Source organism: Myotis daubentonii, chromosome 3 (genome assembly GCF_963259705.1).
Source record: "Myotis daubentonii chromosome 3, mMyoDau2.1, whole genome shotgun sequence".
Taxonomy (NCBI): domain Eukaryota; kingdom Metazoa; phylum Chordata; class Mammalia; order Chiroptera; family Vespertilionidae; genus Myotis; species Myotis daubentonii.
The window spans coordinates 114,611,992-114,632,553 of NC_081842.1; the positions used below are offsets into that span (position 1 = coordinate 114,611,992).

At 47.3% G+C, this 20,562-nt stretch overlaps 1 protein-coding gene across 1 annotated transcript in view; it reads left to right on the forward strand.

Annotated features, from left to right (window-relative positions):
- The window catches only part of SLC9A9 (solute carrier family 9 member A9), a 367,982-nt gene that overhangs the window by 233,781 nt on the left and 113,639 nt on the right, over nucleotides 1-20,562 (forward strand). The gene's annotated exons all lie outside the window — the stretch shown is intronic.

Consider the following 20,562-nt stretch of genomic DNA (forward strand, 5'->3'; position numbering starts at 1 on the left):
TCTACAGACACAGTCAGACAATGTTTAACTTGTGTCAGGGCCTCAGTAAGGAGCCCTCCAATTAGCAATCATCCAATCAATTGGATGATTACTGCTAACCTGAAGCATGCATGTAGCAGCTGAGGTAGTTGGACAAAAATTGATAGCTTGTGCCAATTGCAAAAATGGGTAAATCTATTTTTAATGCTATCTCTATTTAAGTGTTTCTTTGATCTGGATCCTCATTATCATATTCCAGAATGTAATGGTACTTCAGGTAAATCACATTTTCTTTCTCAAAGTCATATATCTTTATGGGTCACACAATCCCTCCCTGGACCCCCCATTCTCTGTAAGGAAAATTCACACCCATATCTGACTGCCTGAAAAAGGACTTCCAAGAAGATTCTTATAGACAAGGACTTTTAATCCAGCACCAATATAGTGCCTGGCACTTCATACGATTGAATAAACAATTGCTACATGAAAAATTAAAGGAATATAACCACAAATATAATATTCTTTTGTTAAGCATTTACTGATCATTTTCTACCCATTTGACAAAGAGAAAGCAGAAGCAGGAAGTTTATTTAGTATAAGTCGTTTAGTATAAGAAAGCTTATGTCTAAACTGCCTAAGCTGGGCCAAGTGGCAATGCATTAAAACAAATTCAAGGGGAAAAAGGACCTCTTGATGTATTGTGAATACTGGCTAAGCTTATAAAAGGGCTTTGACAAAAGGTAAGTGGAGAGGTTATGAAATGTTTGTTGAATTATTTTCTAGCATAAAAGTGTGACCTGCAATTTCTTTCCCTGTGGCAGCTACCCATAGGCTCCTATGATAAGCACACACATTGCACTAAACTCTACAGCACCAGGTCCCTGGAAACTGTTAAGAATGAGGTGTGTCCAGATTTCTGGAAAATAAAATTCAGCAGATAGATTCATGTATGGAAAAATTAGGGCTTGGAAAACAAAAATTAGAGGATACTAAGCCCACAAGATAAAAGTATCAAATGTACTATCAGGTAAATTAGAGTACTCAGAAAATGAAATGGTGTCAATATTTCTTAAATTAATGCAAATGTAACTTATTTTCTACGATTGTCTTTCATTATCCTGAAGAGATTGTCCCCAAATCAGTAATTAAAGTAGTTACCCAACTCTCCTCTAGGGATTTCCAAAGGCATCCCCTGACTCCACACAGTGCCATAACTTCTGCAGTCTCTTATGTCCAGGTGGGCAGGGAGAGTGAGCTGTAACAATGGGCTCTAGGCAGGTTAGGTCAATTATCTAGGTTAAAGGACAGAGCCTAATAAGGAAAGATGGTGACGTCGACCACAACCTTCACAGGTGAGGGGCTAGAGTCAACTTAGCCAGTGCTACATGGCCTCCTGGGGCACAGCATGAGGTTGCCTAGTCAAGGAGATGTCCCAGTCGGAACTGGCTTCAAATGGCCTAACTGATTCAATGCCAGGCTTGACCACCAGCCAGAAAGGGAGAGAAATAAAGGCAGGGATTGATGTATTTAAGGAAAGGAGCTGGCAGGGCTCCAATCTGATAAGCAAGATGTTAATCTCAATTGGGAACTAAAGTGTTCATCTGAAATCAGGGAAGAAACTCAGTCAGATAGAACAGGGCCCAGTCATGAGGAAATCAGAGGAAGAAAAATAAAAATTATACATACCTCAGTACGCAGGAAGTCAATGCAGGCAGACAGGGTGCAGGCAGACAGGTTACAGGCAACAAGGCAAAATTAAAACCAATGGCCCTCAAGGTTGACTGAGCATCAGAACCAGCTGAAGATTTCAGTAACCCCAAACCACCAGGCCCCACCTCTAACAGTCTGCGTCAGGGCCTGAGAATGTGCATTTCTTCCACATGCCGGGCAATGGTGCTGCTGCTGGTTCCAGGATCACACTTTGAGAACTTCCTAACCCCAAGTGGAGATGGGGCTAATATGAAATGCCACCAGATCTGAATGGGGTTGCCCAGGGCCAGGCACACCAAGCTTTCAGCTTAAACTCCTAAGCACTGATATTGGAGGAAGACAGGGGCTAACTTGAGGAGTAAGAGTCACTATGCATTGATTAATGGAGGGAAATAGAGCATCTATCTATATAAAAACCTAAGCAACTGAACAACCAGTTGACTGGTCACTATGACTAGCTCTGACCACCAGGGGACGGATGCTCAATGCACTGGATCGGGCTCCCTTCTGTCTGGATTGGGCCTGTGAGGATGGAGCCGAAACCGGTTATCCAACATCACCTGAGGGGTCCCAGACTGGGAGAGGGTGCAGGCCAGGCCGAGGGACCCCACCCATGCACCAGGCCCCTAGTAATACAATAAACATAAAAGAACAGGACATAAATTAAAGTGTGTACAAATGAATATCCAAGTATAACATAAATTTGGCTCAACCATGTTACACTGACACCAGCATGTGCTCTGCTTCACTGTCGCAGTTCAGAGAGAACATCAAAGAAACCCTCCATTCCACTAAAAATTCTATTTATTTGTTTATTTTTAATTTATTGGGGTGACACTAGTTAATAAAACAGTTTCAAGTGTTCAACTCAATAGCACATCATCTACACACTGCATCATGTGCTCATACCCAGAGTCAAGTCTGTTTCTGCCACAACTTGCCCTGCTTTGCCCTTTTCTGCCTCCCCAACCCCTCTCTCTCTGGCAATCACCATACTGTTATATATATATTCTTGTTCCCTTCATCTTTTTTCACCCAATCCAACACTCTCCAATATGACAGTTGTCAGTCTGTTCTATGTATCTATGATTCTGTTTCTATTTCATTTGTTAAATTATTTTGTTTATCAGATTCCACCTATAAGTGAGATGAAAGTTAACTGTCTTTTAGATTATATTTAGCAAAATCTTCCTTGTTTACATAAAAATATTTCATTAACCAACTTTCATATCAAACTGTTTGCATAAAATAGCAGAATATTAGTAATTGGGGCTTTAATACAATAACAATGTGGAAATTCAGGGGCAAGAATGTGAATGGAATATTGAATGAGCCCAAGTATCCTCGCTCACTGTGTGATTTCTATACTTTGCATTGCCTTTAATTCTTGATTGTTTTAATTCTACTTTTTTTCCTCTTAAATTATTAGACGTAAATTTGAGTTGTTTACCAAAAACTTGAGTTGACTTTTTTATTCCTATAAAACTTGCCACTTAGTCATAAACTACTATAGTAGGATGCAGATATAGTGTTTTATATAAGGAAAAAGTTATACTACTAATATGAATTGAACTTTGATGGAAATGAATGTAAAACAATAATGGTCCTGTGCTCAGAGAAATTTGGAACGATCTTTACATATGAAATAACTTCTCCATTGAATTAAGTCTTATCTTAGGCACATTCAAACTTCTTGTCCTAAAGCTGCTTTATTTTAGTTTTAAAATAATATAATATTTTAATGCAACAACTCAAATAAATCACAGATCTTTGCCTTTCAAAATTCTAGAGAAAATGACAAGACTCCTGCAGTATTATCATGGAGGTATTCATATAAAATTAAAAAAAATGTTTCTTGATCAGGACCCAGCTGTCCTTCCTTTTGTGGAATACATTAGTACTGGTGGTGAAGCAAACCAACTTCCAGTCTCCAAGGAGGAGCTCTGCTCTTAGCCAGGAAACAAAACTTCGCCTATAGAGGCCAGTAAACGGGATTATCGCCACATGATTGCACATGCTTACAGATAATCTCCAAGACCAACAGGGCAGCTCTCTCTGGCAATGTAATGAATGTGGGTGATAACCCAATCCTTTCTTTAGGGTAGAGCACCACATGGAGCTAACAAAATGCACAAGAATGAAGCCTGTACTACAGTACAAACCTCTCCGGGGCTCCCCATATAGGAATGCTGGACCCATATCTTCAAAATAATGAACCACAGTACAGAAAACCTTGCACACCAGCTGCAGAACCTGTATTTTAAACGGCATTAGAACATGCTTTCAGGAAGATGGCTTCTACAGCTTCCATATTTGAGCTCCTAACATCTGAAACAGTAACAGCCAGCTTTCACTGAATGCTTATTCTGTGCCAAATATTAGATAATAAATGACAAGGCACATAACTTTCCTATGACTCAGCCTCTAACATATAAAATGGGAATGATAATAGTAGCTACCTCCTATGGGGTGGGTGAGGTCTGGCAAAGTGGCCTAGGGTCATACCACTGTTAGGTTGCAGAGCCAAACAACCTGAGTAACCTGAGCCCAGGGCATGCATGCCTAACTCTTTTGCCACCCTAGAGAAATGAGCTTATTCCTAATGCCTGCAATTCACCTTGATTAACAAATCCTCTGGGGAAAAAGAGATGTGCTTTTATACCCAAGACAAGCCTATTAGAAAGAAACACAGGAAATCTTCATCCATCCTGAGTGATGGGGTTGACTTGCTCATGCAGCACACAAGTTTTTTGGTGCAGCTTTCCTCTTTGATCCAGAATAGTTAAAGGTAAAGAAGACCACTTATGGTACAAAGTAGCCAGGCGGGGAAGTTTGTTTTCAATAGGAATTTGGAATTATGGGAATTTGTCACCCTCTTCCCTGCCTCCCAATCCTATTCAGGATCTTAAGTCAGATGGATGTCAGCTTCTTTCACAAATCAAAAGACCACATACACTGGCCCATGTCCTTTGCAGAGTGCATAATTCAGTTAGTGCATTTTCTCCACTATCAGTATTTCAAGTGAATATTTCAATTTAATTTTTGGTTTATGGCCCATTCCTATTATATGCCATCCTACAATGAGTAGGAACGGCTCAGCACCTGGGCCAGGCTTGGGCTCCTCCCTTGTCGCCTGCAACTTCACGCACTACTTCGTCCCTCAGGGGATATTGGACTGCCGCTGGCCTGCGGAATCGAGCCAAAACTGGCAGTCTGACATCCTCAGAGGGGTCCTGGATTGCAAAAAGGCACAGGCCAGGCTGAGGGACCCCACTGGTGCACGAATCTGTGCACCAGGCCTCTAGTATAATAAAATGGAGGAATACATATAATTAAGTTCCCTCAATATCTAACTGAATTCTATTTGGTTTCCAGTCTTGTATCTAGTCTCATGCATGTTGAATGATTTGTTTCAGTGGTCTATTAGCATAGCAAATCAGCATATACACTTGGAGGTAGATGGTGTGGATCTCAACTCTCCTCCTTCTCTTACTAGCTGTGTGACTTTGAGTAATAAATTCAATATTTCTATGCCTCAATTTTTTTATTTGTAAAGTTGGAATAATAATAACTATCTGTTTACATTTTCATAAGCAGTAAATGCTCAACAAATGTTGCTATCACAGAATGACTATGAGCCTTTTCTAATCCAAAGGTACACACACACACACACACACACACACACACAAAGTGTTATCAATTAATTGTATTTGTGAAAACATGACTTTCATGAAAAACAAAAAGAAATACTGGTCCTTGAGGAGCTTAGTTCATTTTATGTAATAACTAGATTTATCAATTTTGTAGCCAGCTCCTATTTCTGAATTCAAAATTATAAACTTCTTAAAGAAAAATGCTCACAAAAACATTTTATTTATCCAACAACTCAGAGAGAATCTTTATAGAACATGCTTCTATTTCTTTATTAGTATAACCTCTGCTTAGGATCTTTTCTGATATTTAATTAGCACTATTTCATATATATATATATATATATATATATATATATATATATATATATATATATATATACAATTTTGTACTGATTTTGTACCAATTTGTATATTTTGTACCAATTCATATCAGCTGACAGGCCTGAGAAATACCCTCAGTCATTAAACATAGAAAACCAATGTATTTATTTGAATATAGACTCATATTTTATATTTTCCACCCTTAACCCACATTTATTATATTCCATTTTCCATAGGTTCTTCTAAAAATGGTTCATAACTCAAAATATTTATTGCTGAAATCAATCTAGTTTGCCATACTCTATTAGAGGTATTGTATGAATCTAGAAACCTATTGTAGACCTAAAAGTATCCTAGATTTATAATTAGTATTATGAATTAGAAGCTTGCAAATTTGCTTCCAATGCTATCTGGACTCTTTAATATGCTTTATATGTATGTACAGAATCTGTTCAGTTCCAGAGATAATAGTCTTTATCTTGAAAACTGCCATGTTCTTTTTTATTTCTCCAACATGCTCTTGTGAACATCAATACACTTCATTCATTTATTAAGTTTATCAAACAATGAACATTCTGTTCTATTGAAAAGAGTTTATTAGCCTGTTATTATAAAGCATTATACAAAATAGGTGCCAAAAAAGCACATCTTTGGGCCCCACTCCAGATATTCTGATTCAGAAACTCTGGAGGCAAAGCCCATAGGTATGTTATGGTAAGCATTCCCTGGGTCCTTGTAAATGTTCCAGTTTAAGAACCAGTGCCTTAGTCTGATAATGGAATGGAAAGAACCAATGCTAAAGATATTGAGCTTATCTCCTCTAAGATTCTACACAGAATCCCCACCTATTGCATAAGGAAACTCCTCTACCAAACCTGGGAGACATAGCAGCTCTACCTAATTCATAGAAACAAACACAAGCATGGTTGCTGATATTGCTCTTAAACTGTTCAACATAGTGTTCCTTTCTATCTAAAAATAAAATCAAAGCTGGTTGATTTGCACATTTCTGTCTGAATTAATCCTGGCCACTCTTCCATTCCACCATATCTCATCTGTCAAGTTGTAGATGATATGACTTTAGCCAAAACAATATAAGATGAGACTACTGAATTTCTCAAGGTTTTAAGCACCAACCATGTAGTGACCCCAACACTATGAAACAGGCCAGGATGAGTGCATATTGGGCAGGTAATGTACAAAACTTCTGAGCAAGATCTCCTAGGGGCTTTAAAGCCTTTCTGTGAAAACCCTAAGTGGAAGCCACATGTCTCCTTTCAGCCAGATCTTGTTCTTTTTTTTTTTCTTTATTGAAACCATTTATTTTCTTTTTCAATCACAGTTTACATACACTATATTGGATTATATTATACTAGAGGCTGGGTGCACATATTCACGCACTGGTGGAGTCCCTCAGCCTGGCCTGCACTCTCTCCCAATCCAGGACCTCTCAGGGGTTGTCGGACTGCTGGTTTCAGCCTGATCCCCACAGGCCAGGCCGAGGGACCCCACTGGTGCACGAATCCGTGCACTGGGCCTCTAGTATGCATATAAGATCTTTGGTTAATCTCTTCCCACCCTCCCTCCTCCTCCCTTCCCTCTGAGATTCATCAGTCTGTTCCATGTTTCCATGTCTGTACGTTGAGCATCTGCCCCTTGGTAGTCATTACGTGTCATAGTTACCAGTCAAATGGTCAAATGGTCGGACAGTTGCTTAGGCTTTTATATATATACTAGGGGCCCGGTGCACGAAATTCGTGCACTGGGTGTGTGTGGGGAAGGGAGTGTCCCTCAGCCCAGCCTGCCCCCTCACACATACTGGGAGCCCTCAGGTGTTGACCCCCATCACCCTCCAATCGCAGGATCGGCCCCTTGCCCAGGCCTGACGCCTCTGACAGAGGTGTCAGGCTTGGACAGGGGACCCCCATCTCCCCTTGATCACTGGCTCTGGCACCCGCCCAGGCCTGAGGTCTCTGGCCCAGGAATCATGCCTGGGCAGGGGACCCCCATCTCCCTCTGATCGCTGGCTCCACCCCCCGCACAAGCCTGACGCCTCTGACCCAGGCTTCAGGCCTGGGCAAGGGGACCATCATATCCCCCCAATCCCCGGCTCCGCCCCCCGCCCAGGCCTGATGCCTCGGCCAGAGGAGTTGACCCTCATCACCCTCCGATCACCAATCACTGGATCGGCCCCTTGACCAGGCCTGAGGCCTCCGGCAGAGGTGTCAGGCCTGGGCAGGGGACCCCCAGCTCCCCGCGGTTGCAGGCTCTGCCCCTGCCCAGGCCTAATGCCTCTGGCTGAGGCGTCCAGCTGGGGAAGCGGGGACCCGCAGCTGCAGCGACCCCGCGATCGTGGGCTCCGCTTTAGGCCCAGGCAAGGGACTGCCAGCTTTGACCATGCCCAGCTCCCATCGCTGGCTCCACCCCTACTTCCTGCTATCACTGGCCAGGGCGGAAAAGGCACCTGATTCTCCGATCATGGCTGGGGGGCAGGGCAAAGGCGGCCCCAGGGCCGCCTTTGCCCTGCCCCCCAGCTCTTATCTCCCCCCTGGGTTTCCGATCACTGTCAGTGGCAGGGGGCTTCTTCCTGCTTTCCCTTTCACCTCCCTGCGTTGTGCCTACATATGCAAATTAACCGCCATCTTGTTGGCAGTTAACTGCCAATCTTAGTTGGCAGTTAACTGCCAATCTTAGTTGGCAGTTAACTGCCAATCATAGTTGGCAGTTAATTTGCATATAGCCCTGATTAGCCAATGAAAAGGGTATCGTCGTACGCCAATTACCATTTTTCTCTTTTATTAGATAGGATACTAGAGGCCCGGTGCACAAAAATTTGTGCACTCAGGGGGGAAGGGGGGTCCCTCAGCCCGGCCTGTGCCCTCTCGCAGTCTGAGACCCCTCGGGAGATAACGACCTGCTGGCTTAGGCCTGCTCCTGGTGGCAGAGGGCAGGCCCAATCCCTAGGTGCAGCCCCTGGTCAGGCTCAGAGCAAGGCCAATCAGGGGGGAGTTGGGGCGCCGCCCCTGTCATGCACAGAGCAGGGCGGATTGGGAGGTTGCGATGCCACCCTCAGTCACACTCAAGGCAGGGTTGTTGGGGAGGTTGTGGTGCCACCCCCTTTCATGCACAGAGCAGGGCCAATCAGGGGGTTGGGGCGCTGTTCGCTGTCACGCAGAGAGCAGGCCCCATCAGGGGGGTTGGGGCTCTGTACCCTGTCACGCACAGAGCAGGGCCGATCGGGGGGTTGGGGAGCTCCCCCCTGTCACGCACAGAGCAGGGCCAATAGGGGAGTTGGGGCACCGCCCCCTGTCACACACAGAGCAGGGCTAATCAGGGGGTTGGTGCGCCGCCACTGTCACACTCAGGGCAGGGCCAATGGGGAGGTTATGGCTCTACCCAATCACACACAGAGCAGGGCCTGTGGGATGGGGGGGGGTTGGGGCGCTGCACCCTGTCACACACAGAGCCGCAGGGCAATCAGGGGGTTGGGGAGCTCCCCCCTATCAGGCACAGAGCAGGGCCGATCAGGGGGTTGTGGCACCTTCCCCTGTCAGGAACAGAGCAGGGCCTATAGAGAGGTTGTGGCCCCGCCCCCTGTCACACACAGAGCCGCAGGGTGATCAGGGGCTTTGGGCACTGCCCCCTATCATGCTGATCCCGGTGCCGGGAGGCCTCGCGGCTCCACTGATCCCAGTGCTGGGAGGCATATTACCCTTTTACTATATAGAATAGAGGCCTGGTGCATGGGTGGGGGCTGGCTGGTTTGTCCTGAAGGGTGTCCTGGATCAGGGTGGGGGTCCCCACTGGGGTGCCTGGCCAGCCTGGGTGAGGGGCTGAAGGCTGTTTTCAGGTTGGTACTGAAACTCCCAACTGCTCCTTTTTTTAATTTTTTTTTTTATTCTGGGCACGCTTTAGCTCTGGCTCCAGCTCTGAGGCCTCAGCTGCTGAAAGTAGGTATCTGGTTGGTTTAGGTTCTATAATCGAAACTCTGTATCAACTCCAGCTCTGAGATCCTGGGCTTGCTGAAAGCAGGTTTCTGGGGTTCTGTTTAGCTTCTATATTTGTTACAATGTTTCTTAAACTACAGGCTCAGAGGCCGGCAAGGCAGGAGGGGAACGTTGGTTTCCTCCGTCACTGAAGCAAGTAAGCCTCATGTTAGTTTCAAGCTGCCTGGCTGCCTACTGCCATCTTGGCTGGCAGTTAATTTGCATATCTCGCTGATTAGCCAATGGGAAGGGTAGTGGTTGTATGCCAATTATCATGTTTCTCTTTTATTAGATAGGACTAGAGGCCCGGTGCACAAAAATTTGGGCACTTGCGGGGGAGGGGTCCCTCAGCCCGGCCTGTGCCCTCTCACAGTCTGGGACCCCTCGGGAGATAAGGACCTGCTGACTTAGGCCCGCTCCTGGGTGGCAGAGTGCAGGCCCAATCCCTAGGTGCAGCCCCTGGTCGGGCTCAGAGCAGGGCCGATTGGGGAGTTGGGGGCGCCGCCCCCTGTCATGCACAGAGCAGGGTGGATTGGGAGGTTGCGATGCCACCCTCAGTCACATTCAGGGTAGGGCCGATTGGAGGATTGTGGCACCGCCACCTGTCACACTCAAGGCAGGGTCTATGGGGAGGTTGCGGTGCCACCCCCTGTGACGCACAGAGCAGGGCCAATCAGGGGGTGGGGCGCTGCCCCCTGTCACGCACAGAGCAGGGTCAATCAGGGGGTTGGGGAGCCCCACCCCTGTCATGCACAGAGCAGAGCCGATCAGGGGGTTGAGGAGCTCCCCCCTGTCACTCACAGAGTAGGGCCAATAGGGGAGTTGGGGCACCGCCCCCTGTCACACACAGAGCAGGGCTGATCAGGGGGTTGGGGCGCCGCCACTGTCACACTCAGGTCAGGGCCAATGGGGAGGTTATGGCTCTACCCAATCACACACAGAGCAGGGCCTGTGGGATGGGGGGTTGGGGCACCGCCCCCTGTCACACACAGAGCAGGGCTGATCAGGGGGTTGGGGTGCCGCCACTGTCACACTCAAGGCAGGGCCGATGGGGAGGTTATGGCTCTACCCTGTCACACACAGAGCAGGGCCCGTGGGGAGGGGTTGGGGCGCCACACCCTGTCACACACAGAGCCGCAGGGCGATCAGGTGGTTGGGGAGCTCCCCCCTATCAGGCACAGAGCAGGGCTGATCAGGGGGTTGGGGCACCTTCCCCTGTCACAAACAGAGCAGGGTGGATAGGGAGGTTGTGGCCCCACCCCCTGTCACACACAGGGCCGCAGGGCAATCAGGGGGTTTGGGCGCTGCCCCCTGTCATGCTGATCCTGGTGCTGGGAGGCATATTACCCTTTTACTATATAGAATAGAGGCCTGGTGCATGGGTGGTGGCCAGCTGGTTTGCCCTGAAGAGTGTCCTGGATCAGGGTGGGGGTCCCCACTGGGGTGCCTGGCCAGCCTGGGTGAGGGGATGATGGCTGTTTGCAGCTGGTTACACACCCTTCAGGGTGGGGGTCCCCACTGGGGTGCCTGGCCAGCCTGGGTGAGGGGCTGAGGGCTGTTTTCAGGCTGACGGGTTACTGAAGCTCCCAACTGCTCCTTTTTTTCTTTTTTCTTTTTATTCTGTGCCCGCTTTAGCTCCGGCTCCAGCTCTGAGGCCTCTGCTGCTGAAAGCAGGTATCTGGTTTCTTTGGGTTCTATAATTGAAACACTGTATCAACTCAAGCTCTGAGATCCCGGCTGGCTGAAAGTAGGTTTCTGGGGTTTTGTTTAGCTTCTATCTTTGTAACAATGTTTAAAACTGAGGCTCAGAGGCAGGCAAGGCAGGCGGGGAACGTTGGTTTCCTCCGTCACTGAAGCAAGCAAGCCTCATGTTAGCTTCAAGCTGCCTGTCTGCCTGCCGCCATCTTATCTGGCAGTTTATTTGCATATTGCCCTTTTTAGCCAATGGGAAGGGTAGCGGACATACGCTTATTGCCATGTTTCTCTTTTATTAGATAGGATAGATTAGTTTCAGGTCTATACCTTAGTGCAAGCATGTCAAACTTGAAACCTGCAGCTGCATGCAGCCAACAATGAATATTTTTTGGCCCAACCAATATAATGGTATGTAAGAAACGTTTTAATAAAAATTTCATAACTTAATTTTTACAATATCTTGTCATACATAATTATTAATAATGAACTACATTCGCTAATGACTGATTACTATCATCATGTTGCATTCATTTCCCTTAAACACCTTATACACAGACACACCACTTCTCTCCACTAATACTAGCAGCAAATATTTTAGCAGCCAATTGCCATGTCATTAGTCTTCTACTGACTTGTGTGGTGTGCACAACAGGAAATATTTTGCTTTTGAAGAACAAGAAAAATAGGTTTATTTGTGTTATGCTTATTAATTTGTGCTGTTATTCAGTATCTGGTAAGTTAATGCTCAAGAAAAAATATTAATTTTTATTAAAATGTTCTATTATTTTATGTTAATGACTTGAGGCCCAGTGCACAAAAATTAGTGTACTCGGGGGGGGTGGGGGGAGAGTCCCTCAGCCCAGCCTGTGCCCTCTCACAGTCTGGGACCCCTTGGGGGTTGTCCACTTACCAGCGGGGAGCGGGCCTAAGCTGCCGTCGGACATCCTTAGTGCTGCTGAGGAGGTGGGAGAGGCTCTCGCCACCACTGCTGTGCTGGCAGCTGGCAGCCTGGCTTGTGGCTGAGCAGAGCTCCCCCTGTGGGAGTGCACTGACCACCAAGGGGCAGCTCCTGCATTGAGCGTCTGCCCCCTGGTGGTCAGTGTGTGTCATAGTGACCAGTCATTCCCAGTGCTTTTGCTGTTAGGGTCAATTTGCATATTACCCTTTTATTATATAGGATAGAGGCCTGGTGCACTGGTGGGGACTGGCTGGTTTGCCCTGAAGGGTGTCCCGGATGAGGGTGGAGGTCCTGCTGGGGTGCCTGGCCAGCCTGGGTGAGGAGCTGAGGGCCATTTTCAGGCTGTCCACACTCCCTTCAGGGTGGGGGTTCCCACTGTGGTGCCTGGCCAGCCTGGGTGAGGGGCTGATGGCTGTTTTCAGGCTGGTCAAGCCCCCCTGTGGGGACCCTCACCCCATGGGGATATGGCCAGCCTGGGTGACGGGCTGAGGGCCATTTTCAGGCTTCCCACAGCCCCTTCAGGGTGGCTGGGGCATCCCACTGGGGTGCCTGGCCAACCTAGGTGAGGGGCTGATGGCCATTTTTAGGCTGGCCACTCCTGTGGGCTGGAAGCAGGTATCTGGGATTTATTTATCTTCTATAATTGAAACATTGTAGCCTTGAGCAGAGTGCAGGGCCAGCCAGGGCAGGTGGGAAGCTTGGTTTCCTCCATTGCCGGGGGAAACCCAAACCTCCTGCCTGCTCCAGCTCCATGGCCGCCATCTTAGTAGGGTTAATTTGCATATTTGCTCCTGATTGGCTGGTGGGCGTGGTTGTGGGCATGGCTTGTTGGTGTAGTGGAGGTACAGTCAATTTGCATGTTTCTCTTTTATTAGTGTAGATTACTCATTTATTTCAGTTCTTTGTATTCAGCATGTCTCTATTGAAATAAACTTACATTTCTATGAAAATTGAAGCTTTTGTTTTTTTGTGGCCAACATAAACTTAAACCTTGATTATTTGGCCTATGTTAATCTTTAAGTTTCACATGGTTGCCCTAGTGATTAGACATTATATAACTTACTAAGTGATCATCCTGAGAAAGTTCATACCCATAGGACACCATACATAATTATTAGAATACTAGAGGCCAGGTGCATGGATTCATGCACCAGTGGGGTTCCTCGGCATGGCCTGCAGTGATTGACCACAACCAGCAGTCCAACATCCCCCGAGGGATGTAGTAGTGTGCGAAGCGGCAGGTGTCTGGGGAGGAGCCCAAGCCTGAGCTAGGCGCCGTGTTGCTCCTGTTCATCCCAGCCCCACTGTGCCTGCCACAGCAGCAGGCTCGCTGCTGCTCACCTGTGGGTGCCACCGCAGCTGCGCTCCCTGGCCGTGAGCCCAAGCATCTCGTGCCTTTCAGTCAGCTGAGCAGTGCTCCCACTGTAGGAAAGCGCTTACCACCATTGACAGCTCCTACATTGAGCATCTGCCCCCTGGTGGTCAGTGCACATCAAAGCTACCGGTCGATCGATCAACCGGTCAACTGGCCGCTTAGTCTTTTATATATATAGATTATTAACTATATTCCCTATGCTGTAATGTACATCCCCATGATCATTCTGTAACTACCAATTTGTATTTCTTAATCCATTCACCTTTTTTACTCATCCCTCCAATGCTCCTCCCATCTGGCTATTGTCAAAATGTTCTCTGTATCTAGGAGTCTGTTTTTGTTCTGCTTGTTAGTTTGTCTTTTAGATTCAATCATTGATTGATATGTCTTTATTGCCATTTTATTGTTTATATGTATATATATTATATACTAATAAAAGCGTAATATACTAATTAGAGCGGATGTCTTCCGGACAAAGCCGCAGCAGCTGCCCGAGGCTCAGGCAAGCCACGGATGGTGGCTGCTGCTGCAAGGGCTGACCTGAGGCTCAGGCAAGCTGCAGTGGCTGTGAGGGCCAAGGTTCAGGCAGCTGCAGTGGCCGGCAGTGGCAGCAGCAGAGGCATGATGGGGGTGACGCCTTCCCCCGATCGGCCTGGTAGCCTCCTGCAGAGGGAGGCCAGAGGCAGCAGCAGCGAGATGGGGGTGGTGCCTTCCTCTGATCGGCCGGTTGTCTTCCACAGAGGGAGACCAGACTCAGACTATAGCTTAGGCCACTTAAGTAGAAGGTATATATATATATATATATATACATATATAATCTTAAAAGTGACCCTTCAACAATTCATGTAATAATGGTCAGAATAAAACATAATGGTTTGGTGGTGATGAACTCTGTTAGCTTTTTCTTGTCTATGAAGCTCTTTATCTGTCCTTTGATTCTAAACGATAGTTTTGCTGGTTAGAGTAACCTTGGTTGTAGGTCCTTGCTTTTCAACACTTTGAGTATTTCTTGCCATTCCCTCTGGCGTGCAAAATTTCTGTTGAGGAATCAACTGACACTTTTATGGGAGCTCCCTTGCAGATAACTAACTACTTTTTTTATTGCTGCTTTAAAGATTTTCTCTCTGTCTTTAACCTTTTGCATCTTAATTATGATATGTCTTGGTGTGGGTCTCTTTGGTTTCACCTGGTTTGGGACTCTCTGTATTTCCTAGGCTTGTATGTCTATTTCCTTCACAGAGTTAAGAAAATTTTCTGTCATTATTTTTTCAGATAGGTTTTCAATTTCTTGCTCTCTCTTCTCCTTCAGCACCCCCATTATTTGAATGTTAGTACACTTGAGGTTGTCCCAGAGGCTTTTTACACTATCTTCATTTTTTGGATTCTTTTATCTTTTTGCTGTTCTGATCGGGTGTTTTTTTGCCTCTATCTATTCCAAATCACTGATTTGATTCTCAGCTTCATCAACTCTACTGTTAATGTCCTGTCAATTATTCTTCATTTCAGTGAGTGTATCCTTTATTCTGACTGGTTCTTGTTTATGGTTTCCAAATTTTTTATGTTGTCGAAGTTCTCATTAAGTTCACTAAGCATCCTTATAACCAGTGTTTTGAACTCTGGATCTAGTAGATTGCCTTTCTTCATTTTCTTTGGTTCTTTTTCTAGAGTTTTGTTCTGTTCTTTCATTTGGGACATGTTTCTTTGTCTTCTCATTTTAGCAACCTCTCTGTATTTGTTTCTATGAATTAGATAGAGCTTCTATGTCTCTCAGGCTTGGTAGAGGAGTAACCGATGTAGTCCGTGTTCTATAGGGTCTAGTGGCATAGCCTCCTGATCACTCAAGCTGGGCACTTCAGGTTCCTGCCACAACTGTGTGGGCTGAGTACATCCTCATGTGGTAGTTGAGCCTTGATTACTTTTGGCATATGAATGGAGGGATTTACCTCCAGGCTGATTGGCTGAAAGGACTAGCTGCTACTACTAACTTCTGTGGAGGATCAGCTGTTCAGGGACCCACACTACAGAGCAGGACTTCCTTTAGCAGGGCTTTGGTGTTAGTTGAATCCACCCCCTGTTGAGGTGGTTGGATGTGCTTTGACTTGGTCTGGGGCTACCCATCATGTGTGATGGCTCTGGGGCCTCCTTGGAGGTGCAGGCCAAGATCAGCCACCACCTGTGTTCTGCCCAGGGCCATCTAGCATGAGCTACAAAGAAATCTACATATTTTTTCTACTTTTGCTGGTATTGGAGGTGCCCAGGAGAAGCCAAGGCTGGCTGCTGCTAGTGTCAGGCCTGAGGTCATTTAGCATGCTGAGGCCAGATGTTGGTTGTTTGAGAGATTTTAGGAAAACCCGAAGCATGAGCCAAGATAAGCATTCATTTTGAAAAGTACTAGAAACAGTTTGAGTAGGCCAGAAAATTGGTAGGGTGAGGTCTCAGGTAATCACCATGGAGGGGCAAACTGTGTGAGCCAGATTGACAGATACTCAGATGTGATGTCTGCCTGCCAGCTCTGTAGGAAGATGTCTCAGAAAAGGGACAAGGATGATACTCAGATATAGTGTCTGCTCTGCCAGCACTTTTGTCTGTTAGAAAGCTGCCCCACCCCAGCTCTCATCCTGATGTCAGACAATTTATGTGTTTGTTTGTTTATTTATTTATTTTTAATATATTTTTATTTATTTCAGCGAGGAAAGGAGAAGGAGAGAGAGATAGAAACATCAATGATGAGTGAGAATCATTGATCAACTGCCTCCTGCACACCCCCTACTGGGGATCAAACCTGCAACCTGGGCATGTGCCCTGACCAAGAATTGAACTGTGACCTCCTGGTTCATAGGTCGATGCTCAACTACTGAACCATGCCAGTTGGGCCTGATGACAGACAATTTAGTTCCTCCCTCTATATCCCTGGTGCTTTTCAAGCTGCTTCCCTTGTGCAGCAGCTCAGAAGGAGTGAGTCCCATTAAGATGTGTGCATGCCTTTTAAGAGGAACTGCCTGAGACTCCAGCAGCTTCTGTCTCACTCAGCCACAATCCCTACTGATATTTATAGCCAGAAATTATGGGGACTTTTCTCCCTGGCATTTGAGTCCTGAGCTGAGTGGCCTGGTGTGAGTTCCTCAGAGGGGGACCACTACAGTGGACATATCCCTCCCAATTTTTATCCTCCACACATAGATGTGAGACCAGCCATTCTTTGTCTCTGCCCCTTCAACCAGTCTTGACATGGCTTCTTCTTTAAATCTGTAGTTGTAGAATTTTCATTCAGCTGGATTTCAGGTGGTTCTGAATGATGCTTGTTCTGTAGTTTAGTTGTAACTTTGATGTTGAAAATAGTGATTTTAAATGCAAAAGATGAAACTTGTTATTCAAAAGGCTGTAGAGAAGAGGTTCTATTTCTTGTCAAGGGGGATAAGCATATTTACTCACCTGGGTCTTTTCCTCTGAATGAAACTAAAAGCCCTGGATAGAATACATATAGCAGTTATCTAAGGACTCAAAAATAAATGGTAGCAGATAGGTTTGGGAAGGGAACAAGAATTCAGAATACTATCAAACCAGCATTTAATTTTTCACCTTTTTCCTTTCTGGAATCTCTTGACCAGGGCTCAAAGGCAGCTCAAAGACAAGAATTTGGTAACAAAGAAGACAGAAAAAAAAAACTGAAAGATAAATTCTTTGTTTTCTGTCACAAGGCACAGGACAGGGGATCCCTATGTGTCAGAATAGTGAGGGAAATACCATGTGCTTGTTTTTGTTATTTATTTCATTCTTTCATCCCAATATCAGACAATCCTGAGACAGCAGTGTGATGATGGCAGCCATTATTGAGCAGATCCCTGAAAGTCCACATTCTCCCTGAGTGGTGAAATATCAGTTCAAAGTAAATTATGAAAAGTTAAGAATTTTTATATAATTTCTAGATAAACCACTGGAAAAGTTTAAACAATGAAAAATAGCAACGGAAAATCCAATGGATGATATGGAAGACATCAGATACAAATAACCTCAAAGAAAGTATGAGGAAAAAATTGGGGGAACAAACAGAAAACAAGTAAAATGATGGTAGAGCTAAATCCCAATCTATACTAATAAAAGGGTAATATGTTAATTAGACTGGGAGACCTTCCGACGTCCTTTCGGACAAAACCATGGTGGCGGGCCAAAGCAGAGGCAGGTTAGGGGCGATCAGGCCAACAAGGGGGGCAGTTGGGGATGAGCAGGCTGGCAGGGAGGGGCAGTTGGGGGTGAGCAGGCCAGCAAGGGGGTGTAGTTGGGGGTGATCACGCTGGCAGGCTGAATGGTTAGGGGCGATCAGACAGGCAGGCAGGTGAGCGGTTTGTAACCAGCAGTCCTGGATTGTGAGAGGGATGTCCGACTGACAGTTTAAGCCTGATCCATGTGGGATCGGGCCCAAACCGGCAGTTGGATATTCCCTGAGGGGTCCCAGATTGCAGAGGGTGCAGGCCGGTCTGCGAGACACTCCCATGCACAAATTTCGTGCACTGGGCCACTAGTATATTAATAATTGCATTTAATTTAAGTGGTAAAAGAAAGATTATGAAAGTGGGTAAAAATAAGACTCAACTATCCTATCTAATAATAGACAAACATGGTAATTAACCGTACCTCCAACATGCTTCCCATTGGCTAATCAGGGTGATATGCAAATTAACTGCCAAGAAAGATGGCGGTAACTGCCAACAAAGATGGCGGTTAATTTGCATACACGCAATGATGGGAGGCGAAAGGGGAAGGACTGAAGAATGGTGATCCTAAACCCAGGTGGCAGGCAAGAGCTGGGGGGTGGGCAAAGGCCGCCTTTCACACTCCCCAGCGGGTGATCGCCACTGGAAAGCCAGGCAGCAACCCTGAACCTCTGGGGCCGGGGTTGCCGGCTGGCCTGCGGCCCCGAGATTGCCATGGTGATTGGAGGGCAGGAGGGCTGGTGCGCAGGCCAGGCGGCAACCCTGGATCCCCCGGAACTGGGGTTGCTGGCTGGCCTGAGCCCCGCAATCGCCATCAGAGGGCGGGAGGCCTGGGCACAGGCCAGGCAACAACCCCGGATCCCCCCCGGGGCTGGAGTTGCCAGCTGGCCTGAGCCCCGTGATCGCTATGGCGATAGGAGGGCGGGAGGGCCAGGGCGTAGGCCAGGTGGCAACCCCGGACCCCCTGGGCCAGGGTTGCCGGCTGGCCTGTGGCCCCAAGATCGCCATCGGAGTGTGGGAGGCCCGGGCGCAGGCCAGGCAGCAACCCTGGACCCCCGCCATAGCAATTGGAGGGTGGGAGGTCCGGGGCACAGGCCAGGCGGCAACCCTGGACCCCCAGAACCTCTCTTAAAAGTTCTCTTAAAGCAGTTGGCGAGGGACCTTGGAGAGCCCCAGGGGACCCTGGTGCCAGCAAAACTGAGACCTGGGGCGGCTCTCCCCAAGAAGGTCCAGGGAACAGCCACTGCAGCCTGCCCCCACCCCAGCACAAGGCAGGGCACACTGGGCCCAAGGACCCACCCCCTCCCAGAGGCCGATCGCTTGCTCATGCAGCTCTGGTCACGTCACCGGAGCAGCTACAAGGCACAGAAAGCACCAGGGACGGCCGCTGGCCCCCACCCGCATTTGCAAAGACAAGGCCGGAGGGTGTGAGGGCCTGCTCACAACTCCTTCTCTGTCCTTTTGCTCCTCCTCTGGCTGTTCAGCTCGCCCAGCTTCTTATCAAGGCTCCTCTGCAGCGGGGCCCTCTTGGCGGGGTCCGGGGACTGGTCCTTGACCCCACTGCCAGCGTACAGCACTCCCTCCTGGCTGATTCTCTGCCGGGTGTGGGCGTGGGCCCTCTCCCCACAGCCATGGATCGCGGGCAGGCAGTAGCTGAGGCAGTAGCGGTGGTTCCAGTGTGGGCAGAGCTGGCCCAGAGTCAGACGCTGGCCCGGCACTTGAGGAGGCCACAGGTGTTATCAGCCTTCATGGCGGCGAAGACCAGGGTGTCGAAGTCCTCTGTGGAGGGCAGATCCAGGGCTGTGGGTCCTTTTGCATCTGTCTTCTTTTTCTTTCCTGGTAACTTTTGCAGCACCCGGCCTGTGGCCCATGGGCCCTCCTTGGCTCGCTGCTCCTGCCTGCCCCTCTCCCTCTGCAGTCACTCCAGGTGCACAGCCCTCAGGTCCACGTTGCTCGGCTCTCACCCGGGGGCTCCATCTGCATGGGGCTGGAGGGCTCAGGATGGAGAGGGGCTTTGCTGTCAGTCCCTGCCGGGACGGGTGGGACAGGTGGGACTGGTGGAGCTGATTTTTTTTTTTTGGCCGTGTGCACATAGTTTTAATTCTTAAATAATTTATACTCCTCTGAAACAAATAAAACTTTGTGGGGCCCCGTGATCGCCATGGTGATTGGAGGGAGGGAGAGCCTGGGTGCAGGCCAGGCGGCACCTGGGCACCCCAACACCTGGCATGCAAAGGTCAGGATGAAATGACTTTTCCCAACCACATCTGCAAATATCCCGGGGAAGGCATCACTGAAGAATTCACCACAACTCTCTTACTTGGCAAGGAAGAAAAAAGTTGGCAATGGAAACAATCCCTTACATCAAAGTTAAGGTCCCTCTGGGTAAAAAAGAATATTTCCAACGTAAAGGAAGGAGCAGGCAAAAATAATAGGTTCTCATGACTTCCACTTAAGATTGAGCATATGACAGAGTCAAAACAAACATACAAATTAAAACAGACAGTGAACATTCAAATGACCTGAATCAACTGTCACTGTTTGTCCCAATAGCAGCAATGCTTATGTGATAATATAGTTTAACAGACATACAAAACAAGTCATATGATAAGACAAGTTCGGCTTCTAAAGTAAATTGAATATGTTCTTTAAAAATTCTAATGTCCTTCCCTCT